This window comes from Anopheles ziemanni, chromosome 3, assembly GCF_943734765.1.
Source record: "Anopheles ziemanni chromosome 3, idAnoZiCoDA_A2_x.2, whole genome shotgun sequence".
NCBI lineage: Eukaryota > Metazoa > Arthropoda > Insecta > Diptera > Culicidae > Anopheles > Anopheles ziemanni.
The window spans coordinates 46338190-46346867 of NC_080706.1; positions in this window are offsets into that span (position 1 = coordinate 46338190).

Sequence of the window (8678 nt, forward strand, 5' to 3'; positions counted from 1 at the left end):
ATATATTAGAAATTTAGATGAAGTTGTTTAATGTCCTTCTTTGTAGTGAAAACGAAAAGAGATTCCACACACGAAAAAAAGATTCATCCAAAGGTATTTCCGTAATTGGTACTAAAAACTTGAAGTAATATACACTAAACCATATAGGTACACTAAAAGTATAACTCCAAACATACTATTAGAATCAATGAAATGAATAAAAAAAAGTGGTGCTGTATACTGGATGAAAAATTCCATTCAACAAAACTGAATCATCACAAGCAATGAAGTTTGATTAAAAGGAGATTTCACTTGATCATGTTTCATAATTTCTACAACAAACCAAACACCTTTGAAAAAGTAAAATCTCTTCGAAAAACGAAGTGATCGCAACGAAGAATTTAATAGTGATGCAAAAATTCACACCTTAATTCTCACGTACTTGCAACTTATAATTTTCTTCCAGTAATCATCTCACAACCTGCGGCAAACAACATCTCACTGCGCACGATCGATCATATAGGTTTTGCAGAAGATGCATTAAAATGATTAGCAGCAAGGATCTGCTTGATGTGCATCTGATTTGCATCCATCTCCCAGAAGGTGTTAACGGAAAGTTTCATTAGGTTCGGCCCGGCATCATAACGATCTCCCGAGGCCCTCGGAGAAGTATATGCTGGATAATCAACAACCATAAGCACGGGTACCAAGCCAACGCACATAATAAACATCCATGCATCATCCCGGTGCACTCCCCTTGGCGTTTGACATTGAATCGATCACTAGCGAATCCACGCCAACGGAGAATATCCCCTACCGAACAAAGGCCAAGGAACTAATCTTTCCGAAATGGCTCAGAAGAAAGGGCGTACATTTCGCTAGGACCGATTGCATCATCAATGGTTCCATATGACGCTTCGCCGTTCGGTCGTCGTGGACAAATCGAGAAAGGAAAGGCGGTGGAAGAAAGCGACCCACGAATGCAAAATAGAAACCGAAACCGTTGGATCGTTTTACGATGGCACGCGGTGAAAAGTGAACTTCCAACTTCCAATTCCAACATCGGCGCAAAAAGCGCTCCCCGGGGCGATGACACGGCTGGACGATACAATCTCGGTCTTTTCGATTTTTCTTTCTTTGCTTTGCTTCTCTTGGAGCGCGACGATCGACTTCACTGCGACGTGAGTGTCCACGAGTGTGATCTGTTCCGATTGCATAATTGCACGGCATCATAACTTCCGTTTGTGTTGGTGTGTGTATTTTTTTTCCCCCCGGCCCAACCCGATCCACCCATTTTCTTCAAACACTTTCTATCATTGCCCGGTAAGTAAGCAAAAACCTTTCAAAAATTTTTAAAGCTAATAGGCGCTTGAATGATTTCGAACGGGATCGCGCCGTGGTGAAGTGTTTCGCGTGAAATAAAATCGAATGACGAGGAGTGGTGAGGGTGGTGGGCACCCGGGAGGGTGAGCAGGCGGTCCAATAGACACGTCTATCATTTCATCCCGCAATTCCATCGCATGCTGGCGGACACCGTCCGTGGGCTTACTCATAAATCATCATGCAGTCACGTCTTGGAAGATGTCGTTCGGGGACGGGAAAAACCGCGCTGGTAGCCATAACAAATCAGCATAACGCTGTCGGCCGGTTATTGCACGGCCACGAACCGAGCCAGGCGCGCCTTCGCTGAAGTCACTTCCATTTTGCGCCTCAAACGTGAATAAAAAAATCCACTCAAAATACAACGCCAAGTCGCGCAAAAAACAAAAACCGAAAACTACGACCCGGTTCCCAGTGTGGCCACACGGGCTACTCCTCGGGCGAACAACGATCGCTCTTTGCGGTGCTGATGAAGACACATTTCGCCCGCTCGAAAGGGAAGAAAAAGTGCGAGCTGACGAGCAAAACAAAGCAGCGCGCATAGCATAACATATCTCGGCGACCCTTCCCTCGCCAACGCGATCGATCGGAAAGGAAAACGACGACACAAAACCAAACATACACGCGGAAAGGGCGAACGACTTTGCTGACGCACCCCGCCAACAAGTGTCCGGTGTCCAGTTTCGGTTTGAAGAATTGGCAAACCAGACAAAAACCCGTCGCTGATGGTGTAATTTGTGATCGGCAGAGGGACACCGATCCGGAAAAGGTGGGTGTTTGATGTTGAAGGGTCGCAACGATGAATCCTATTTAGGAAATATGTTGGTTAAGGAATTTAAATAGTAACACTTTACTCGAAACATAATGCATCATTAACGAAGATTTTCATTTCTTCGAGTCTCTTCAATACCGAAATTTATAACGCAGAATTTCTTTAAAAAACAAACATCAACCAGTTCATTCCATCGAAATTCCAAATTTGCAGACGCTTCTGCAACGAAACAAAACGTAATCGCTATTATGTGATGTGATGGTGGGCGTTTTTGGCAAAATGCAAGCTGCAATTATGTTACGGTCATTGTGACAGCATCGAGAGACGCATCACAAAATCTCAAACCCGGTAAACCGCCTTCCGCACATTTTGATTCATCTCTCAGACCAATTTCGGGCGGAGGAAGTCGGGCAAACATTGCGTTATTTGAGCACGGCCCTACCCTTACCCTCCATTTTGCCACCATCATCGCCATCTGCATCATCATCATCACCATGATCACCGTCGGTCGGTCGAGATTATGACGGATGGAAACACCACCGAGAAATTGTGCAGCGTCGCGCGCGATTATGAAACTGCAACCGGATGGAGTTTTTCGTTGGGCCGTGAGAAAGTTTACCTAACTCGTCCATCGAAACATTCAAGGGTTCTCGAATTTCCGACTCCGGGACGTAGGTTTGAGGGAATCATCGCGTTAAGATTGATGACCAGGCACGATGAAGTTGGCTAAAAAAAGTGTAACTTTTAAATATTTTTTACTTAGTTAGACATGTCGTTACCTCGTTTGCTAAACACAAGATTTAATTTTTAAAAGGTGTTTTCAAATGTTTCTTCTTCTGTAGAGAACAACGAAGAATTTGTGAGGCGCAATTTATCAATACGTCATTTGGAAGACACGGTCCAGTAAAAACAACCCGGTGCCCTGTAATCATGCGAGTTAGGAACATACTCCAATAATTAAACCCACTCCGCATGGCGCTCAATGGGGGGAACCATGTTCTACACAAAACCCATAACCCACATACGGCCCGCCACAAAACCCCGGACAATAATCACGCGATCACTCTCGCACTAATGACTAGCGAACTACCGCCCGGAGCGATAAACATTTACGACTGCATTTTTCCCGAAAATTCACTTACATGTCCGTCTGTTTGCGCATTTAAGGTGCGCGCGCAAGAACACCGATCTTCAGCTTTACATGCGTTCCCGGTGCATCTTGCTCGATGTTGCGATGTTGGAGAGTTGCTTGAGGAGCGGTGGCACCGTAAACCCGGGCAAGAAAAATGGCCCATTCACTCAAAACATAACGCTTATAAACGCGCTGGCATTAGCTTTTTATTGCTGCGATTTTGTTTTTATTTTCAAACCCCGCTCGAGAACGAGCGTCTGCGAGCGAAACCATTAGAACGGCGAAGATTATCGACATTGCGCAGAACGCAGCATGCTGTCCGGCCGTGGTTCGTGGCGTGATGCGATGTTCCGGTTTTTGGTTTTCTTCTCTCGCAGTTTCCCAACGGTTGGGAAACGTGCGCGGTCGCTCCTGGGAAAAATATAAACTAAAATAAAACGCTACATCTACGCGCGTAATGTTTCCCAAATGTCCGTTTCCCTGCGGGTCCCGGGTCGCGGGTTCCTGCGCCGTATTTCCCGGAGGACAACAAATTACACGTTACCCGTCGTTCGGGGTTGCGCATAATGGGCCACGGCAGCAGCATCCGCCAGAACAACGCCAGCTGCCCCGCGATGGATGCCGCGTGTTGCAATTCAATGTCAGCAATTTGTTAGAAAAATCCGCCAGAATCTACAAGCCGCAATGGTTCGGGCGCCCGAATAGGGAACGGGATGGCCCCGTCGGCCGATTACATCGCTACAGAGTATCGGATGGACCGATGTTAGATGCACTCGCTCGGTGCATGCTACCTGTGAGACCTGTCCCATTGTTTCTATTAATTGTAGCCATTTTGTAGCCTAATAGCCGATCGATGGATGCTTGCACGTACGCTCGTAGGTCGTGGGGGCTTCCTGCCCTCAACCCCTGTATCCCCGTAAGAGACGAACCCCTTTGCGTCTGGCGTGTCCTATTGCGATACTGCGTCTGCGCACGTGGGTTCTCGCCGCAAGAACACATGAGCTTCCCCGGAACATGGACAGTCGAGAGGGAGGGGTTACCAAGAAGACAACCACAAACACAGGCAAGTCACAAATTACCACCGTTGCACCTTGTTGCGTTTGAGCAAGAATCAGGTGGATCATGTTTCGGGCGGGGGAAGCGGGTAGCAGCCCAGACATCCCACGCCATTGCATCGTGCCGGCCCACGGCACCTGGGGAACTGGTTTCACGCGACGGCGGATGTCGAATGTTCCACCGACCGGTGCACCGTCTTGACCCTCGCGCGCTTTCCGCGAGGATGCGTGACATCGTTTTGCTGCGGTGGTCACGGCCAATTACACGTGCGTTCCCTCCGTTCGGTTCACTATCTGCTGCAGCGCCGTATGCACGACGATCGCATCACTTCCTCCAAGGCTGGCCTCGGAGAACGCTATGGTTTGCCTCTGCTCGGAACTCCGGGGTAGAATCTGTGGACCGGCTGCATACGGTTGTGGTTAGTTTGATCGGGTGGAGGTTTTATTAGATGAATTTAATATCGATTACTAATACACCAACGTTGTGCAGCGTGCGGTGAGGCACTCCGTTTCCTTGTTACTGTTGTGTTATCACTATTCAGCCCAGTTTCCCTTGCATATATTGGTTGCAGCCGACGATAGATTGTCAAATTATAATCTTAAATTATCGATCGGTATTTTCTCTTCTTCTTCTTGGCGTAACGACCTTGTTGGTCATGCCTGCCCCGTTAAGGGCTTACAAGACTTGTTTCCCTGTTGTACGTGGATAGTCAGTCCTCTCGTACAGGGGAGGGTCCGGTCTCGGTTGGGATTCGAACCCACGCCGTCGAGGTGGTGAGCCCCGGCGCTCATGGGCCGATTTTCTAACCGGCGCTACCGCTCGGCTGTCGCGGATCCCCCCGATCGGTATTTTAGAAATAGTTTTTAAAACACCAGAAATATAAAAATTATCAGAAATGTATTTGCGACAACGAACTCATAGAAAAGTATCTAAAAATAATTTTAAGCTTTTGAATTTAAAGCTCACGTTACCGAATTTAAATGAATTGATACTCAATGCGTAAAAAAACAGAGGCCATCCATAGCATTTTAAAATCAGAAAGTAAAAATGTTTAAAATGATACTCTCTCTTTCTCTTTTTTTCTCTCTCTCTCTTTATGGCATCAAATAATTCGCAATGATCTCGCGGAAAAAGGAATCGGGATTAGAATGCGTGCGGTAACTGGCACTGTAATAATGGCATATTATTCATTGCCAATCGATATATAATTGCTTTTCGCACTGCAAGCACTCTGCACGGGGCCTCCGGTCACATATTTGTAAGCATCAAACGGATTTGGTAGTTTCGGTAATTGCATGCCCTCAGGCACTGCTCACGTGATCCCCAAAGTTACCCGTGGGCGTACGCAAAAAAAAACGAGCAGCACAAAGAAAAGCAACCAGTCAAAATGTACGCCACGCTAAACCGTTGTTGCATCTGGTCTGGTGCTCCACTGGCGAGAGTCCTGTGGAACGAGAAGGTTAGATCCACCACCATCAGCGGAGCATAATTGCATATTTGTTACCGCGTTATGTTGGGCACATGTTTCGAGGAGGTTAGCTAAATGTACTTCGCCCTCTCACATGGCCACCGGGAGGTAGTTTGGCTTCTTAGGGCTCCGTTGGATACATAATCGCCTACATCAATGATCGTTAGGTTGCTGGAAGTACTATAATTTAGTCCTACATATGAATCTTCTCTTTATCTTTCATAAACTTAACTGTGGAACATGTTTCTCATTCCATGCATACTGAAATGTTTTTGCAATCGAAAATGTTTTTATTAAAGAAAATATATTTTAAAAGTATCAACTAAGTTGCAAAATGCGCTGTTGATGCAAAATAAAATATTACCCTCACTAGCCTGAAAAATAGTTCATCACAAAACACACTTGAAATTTAATGATATTCTTTGTAAACCTCACTCTCGCGATTTCTTAAAATTATTCGTCCAAGACGACAATGATAGCAACAACGGATGAAGTTTGTTCTCGCGAGATTACAGGCTTTGGGTAACACAAAATGTTGCCATCCTTCTGCTCGTACCTCTCGCCACCGCCGGTTTCCACTGAGTGTCCCGCCATTTCTCCCATGCACGCCACCTCGCAGCAAACCTCGACCACGAACCTTTTACCTCGTGGTGGGACGAACCCCGTGTGGTTGACTCGTGCTGCAGCAGCCGCAGCGGGCGCGCAACCTGCGTTCAGTACACGTTTCGTTCGCTTCGGTTTCGGTTCGTCGTCTGCTGCGTTGCTCAAGTCACGCGCGCGTGCGCGCCAGAAACATTCGCTCGCGTTTGAAGTTCGATTTCCTCCTGGCGTTGGTCAGGGATTTGTGTTTAGCTTGTGGCTCCACTGTTTAGGTGATCTTTCGCTTTACCGTATCGGTGCGTGCCGGCCAAGGGTTGTTTGTGTGTGTGTTTGTGTTGTGGAGGAGCGATCGTTCCGGAGCGGTGTGGAATTTCGCGAACCGGAATTCGTTGTGCCGTGCGGAAAAAGTGATCGTTCACTGTCGCACGACGACGAAAGGGTGCAATATCAGGACCGGTCAAGACCAGCTGAGGTTAGAGAGCAAAACCGTTTGCTTGACGGTACTGACAGCGGGCGAGTCCTGTGTCTTTTTTTACTCTCCCACCCCGCCTGTCCAACGTTCGTCGAACTTTCGGACTTTCATCCGGTCCGGTCGTGGTGTCCCGTTCCATCTCCATCTACAACCGCCACGCTCTCCAAAGCTCAAGTTCGGGGTCTTACCGAGTCACGATCACGGTTCCCCCCGTCGATCTCGGCAGGACAGGCGATCCCCCGTAACCTTCCCCCGCCGGCGGACTGCGGGCGACGATCCCGCGCGAATATGAAAGTTTAAACGGCAACGCGCACCGTTTGGCGGCCACCAGAAGACAAAGACGTACCGGATCGGTGATTCAAGTGCGCCTCGGTCCACCCGTTCGTAGGTGGCTTAGCGGGTACATCGCCCAGGCGCAGCTAAATCGTATGGAACCTATTTACACGTGTTAGAAATTCGAACACAAGTCTCAGGATTACTACGCGAGGGAGTGTGGATTGTGTGTACGACATTGGCGAAAGTGTTTTCGGATGACTAGTAATTTAGAGTAAACAAGACGAACGAGCTCGTTGGACCAGGCCAGGACAAGCAAGGGTTGAGAGAAAAACACATCGCACATTCGACGACGTCGGTCGCCATTCTCCAGCGGTAAGTTGGAAAAGACTCATGCACCCTCAGCGAGCCTGGGCATGCCAAAGGAAAAACACAATTTCATTCATCCAGGAAAGCCGGCCCATATTCGGAACTCGATGGCCGACGGTGTTCGGGTAAAGGGCTAGCTCGGGAGGTTCAGTGTCCACCACCCGTGTCAGGTGTGTATTTCGTGCGCCATGCTGACCAACATCGATCGAAATCGTCGTGACCTTTGCGTCGTTCGGGCTACCTGTTCGTGTGAAACCGCCAACCTGACCAGCCCCCGGTCGAGCGTTGTGAACGAGTTTCGGTGATTAAGATCTCAGATAAGCCACGTTGGATAGGATTAAATGTTGTGAATGAGGTGAACGGTGAGGGGGTTCGTTCTGTTTGACCGAGGGACGAGAAACGGTGTTCACCGTGAGCATTGCTTTGAACTACAAGGAGAGGTCAGAGGTGTTGACTTTGGGAGATTGAAAAAGGATTAAAGTTTGTTTTCATTAAACGTAACAGAGTGGTATGAAGTACTGCATCTACTCCATGTCGAAAAAGTTGTTTAAAATGGCTCTTCGAACACGTTACTATATAAACCACATGAAGTCGATTGTTTAAAACCAGTTTTCGTTTCTAGGTTTAACTATTCTAGAAATGAATTGCATTTAAATCGAAACTACCTAAAATTTAACGGCAATATTTAAAGTTGCTGTTGCATTGACATGTACACTAAAATGTTTTAATAAATCTTCTACAACTCAGAAACAAACATTCAATGATTGGCAAAACATTAAGTTCAAGTATTTCAGCTTACTCTTAATGAAAATAGATTAGTTTTGCTATCCTTCTTAGAATAATCTTTTGTTTAAATTAAATTAGGGAAGATGAACTTTAAATGTACGATATTGATAACTATGAGGTATCATGAATGCTCTTTCATGTATATGTTAACAAAATGAAGCATGCTATCATTTTATTTTCATTTGTTAAAATATACAAAATTAAGTAGCACATTCATTGAACAGCGTTTGATAAATATTTATTGTTAACAAATTTTAAACTTATGGTACACCACAAAGCTTTCTCAGCGAGCTTGTGTTCGTGTTCAAATGCAATGCCATAAACCTCTCTATTGATTGCAACACCTCTTGATTACCGACTTGAGATGAAAAATGATGCTTATTCAATCCGG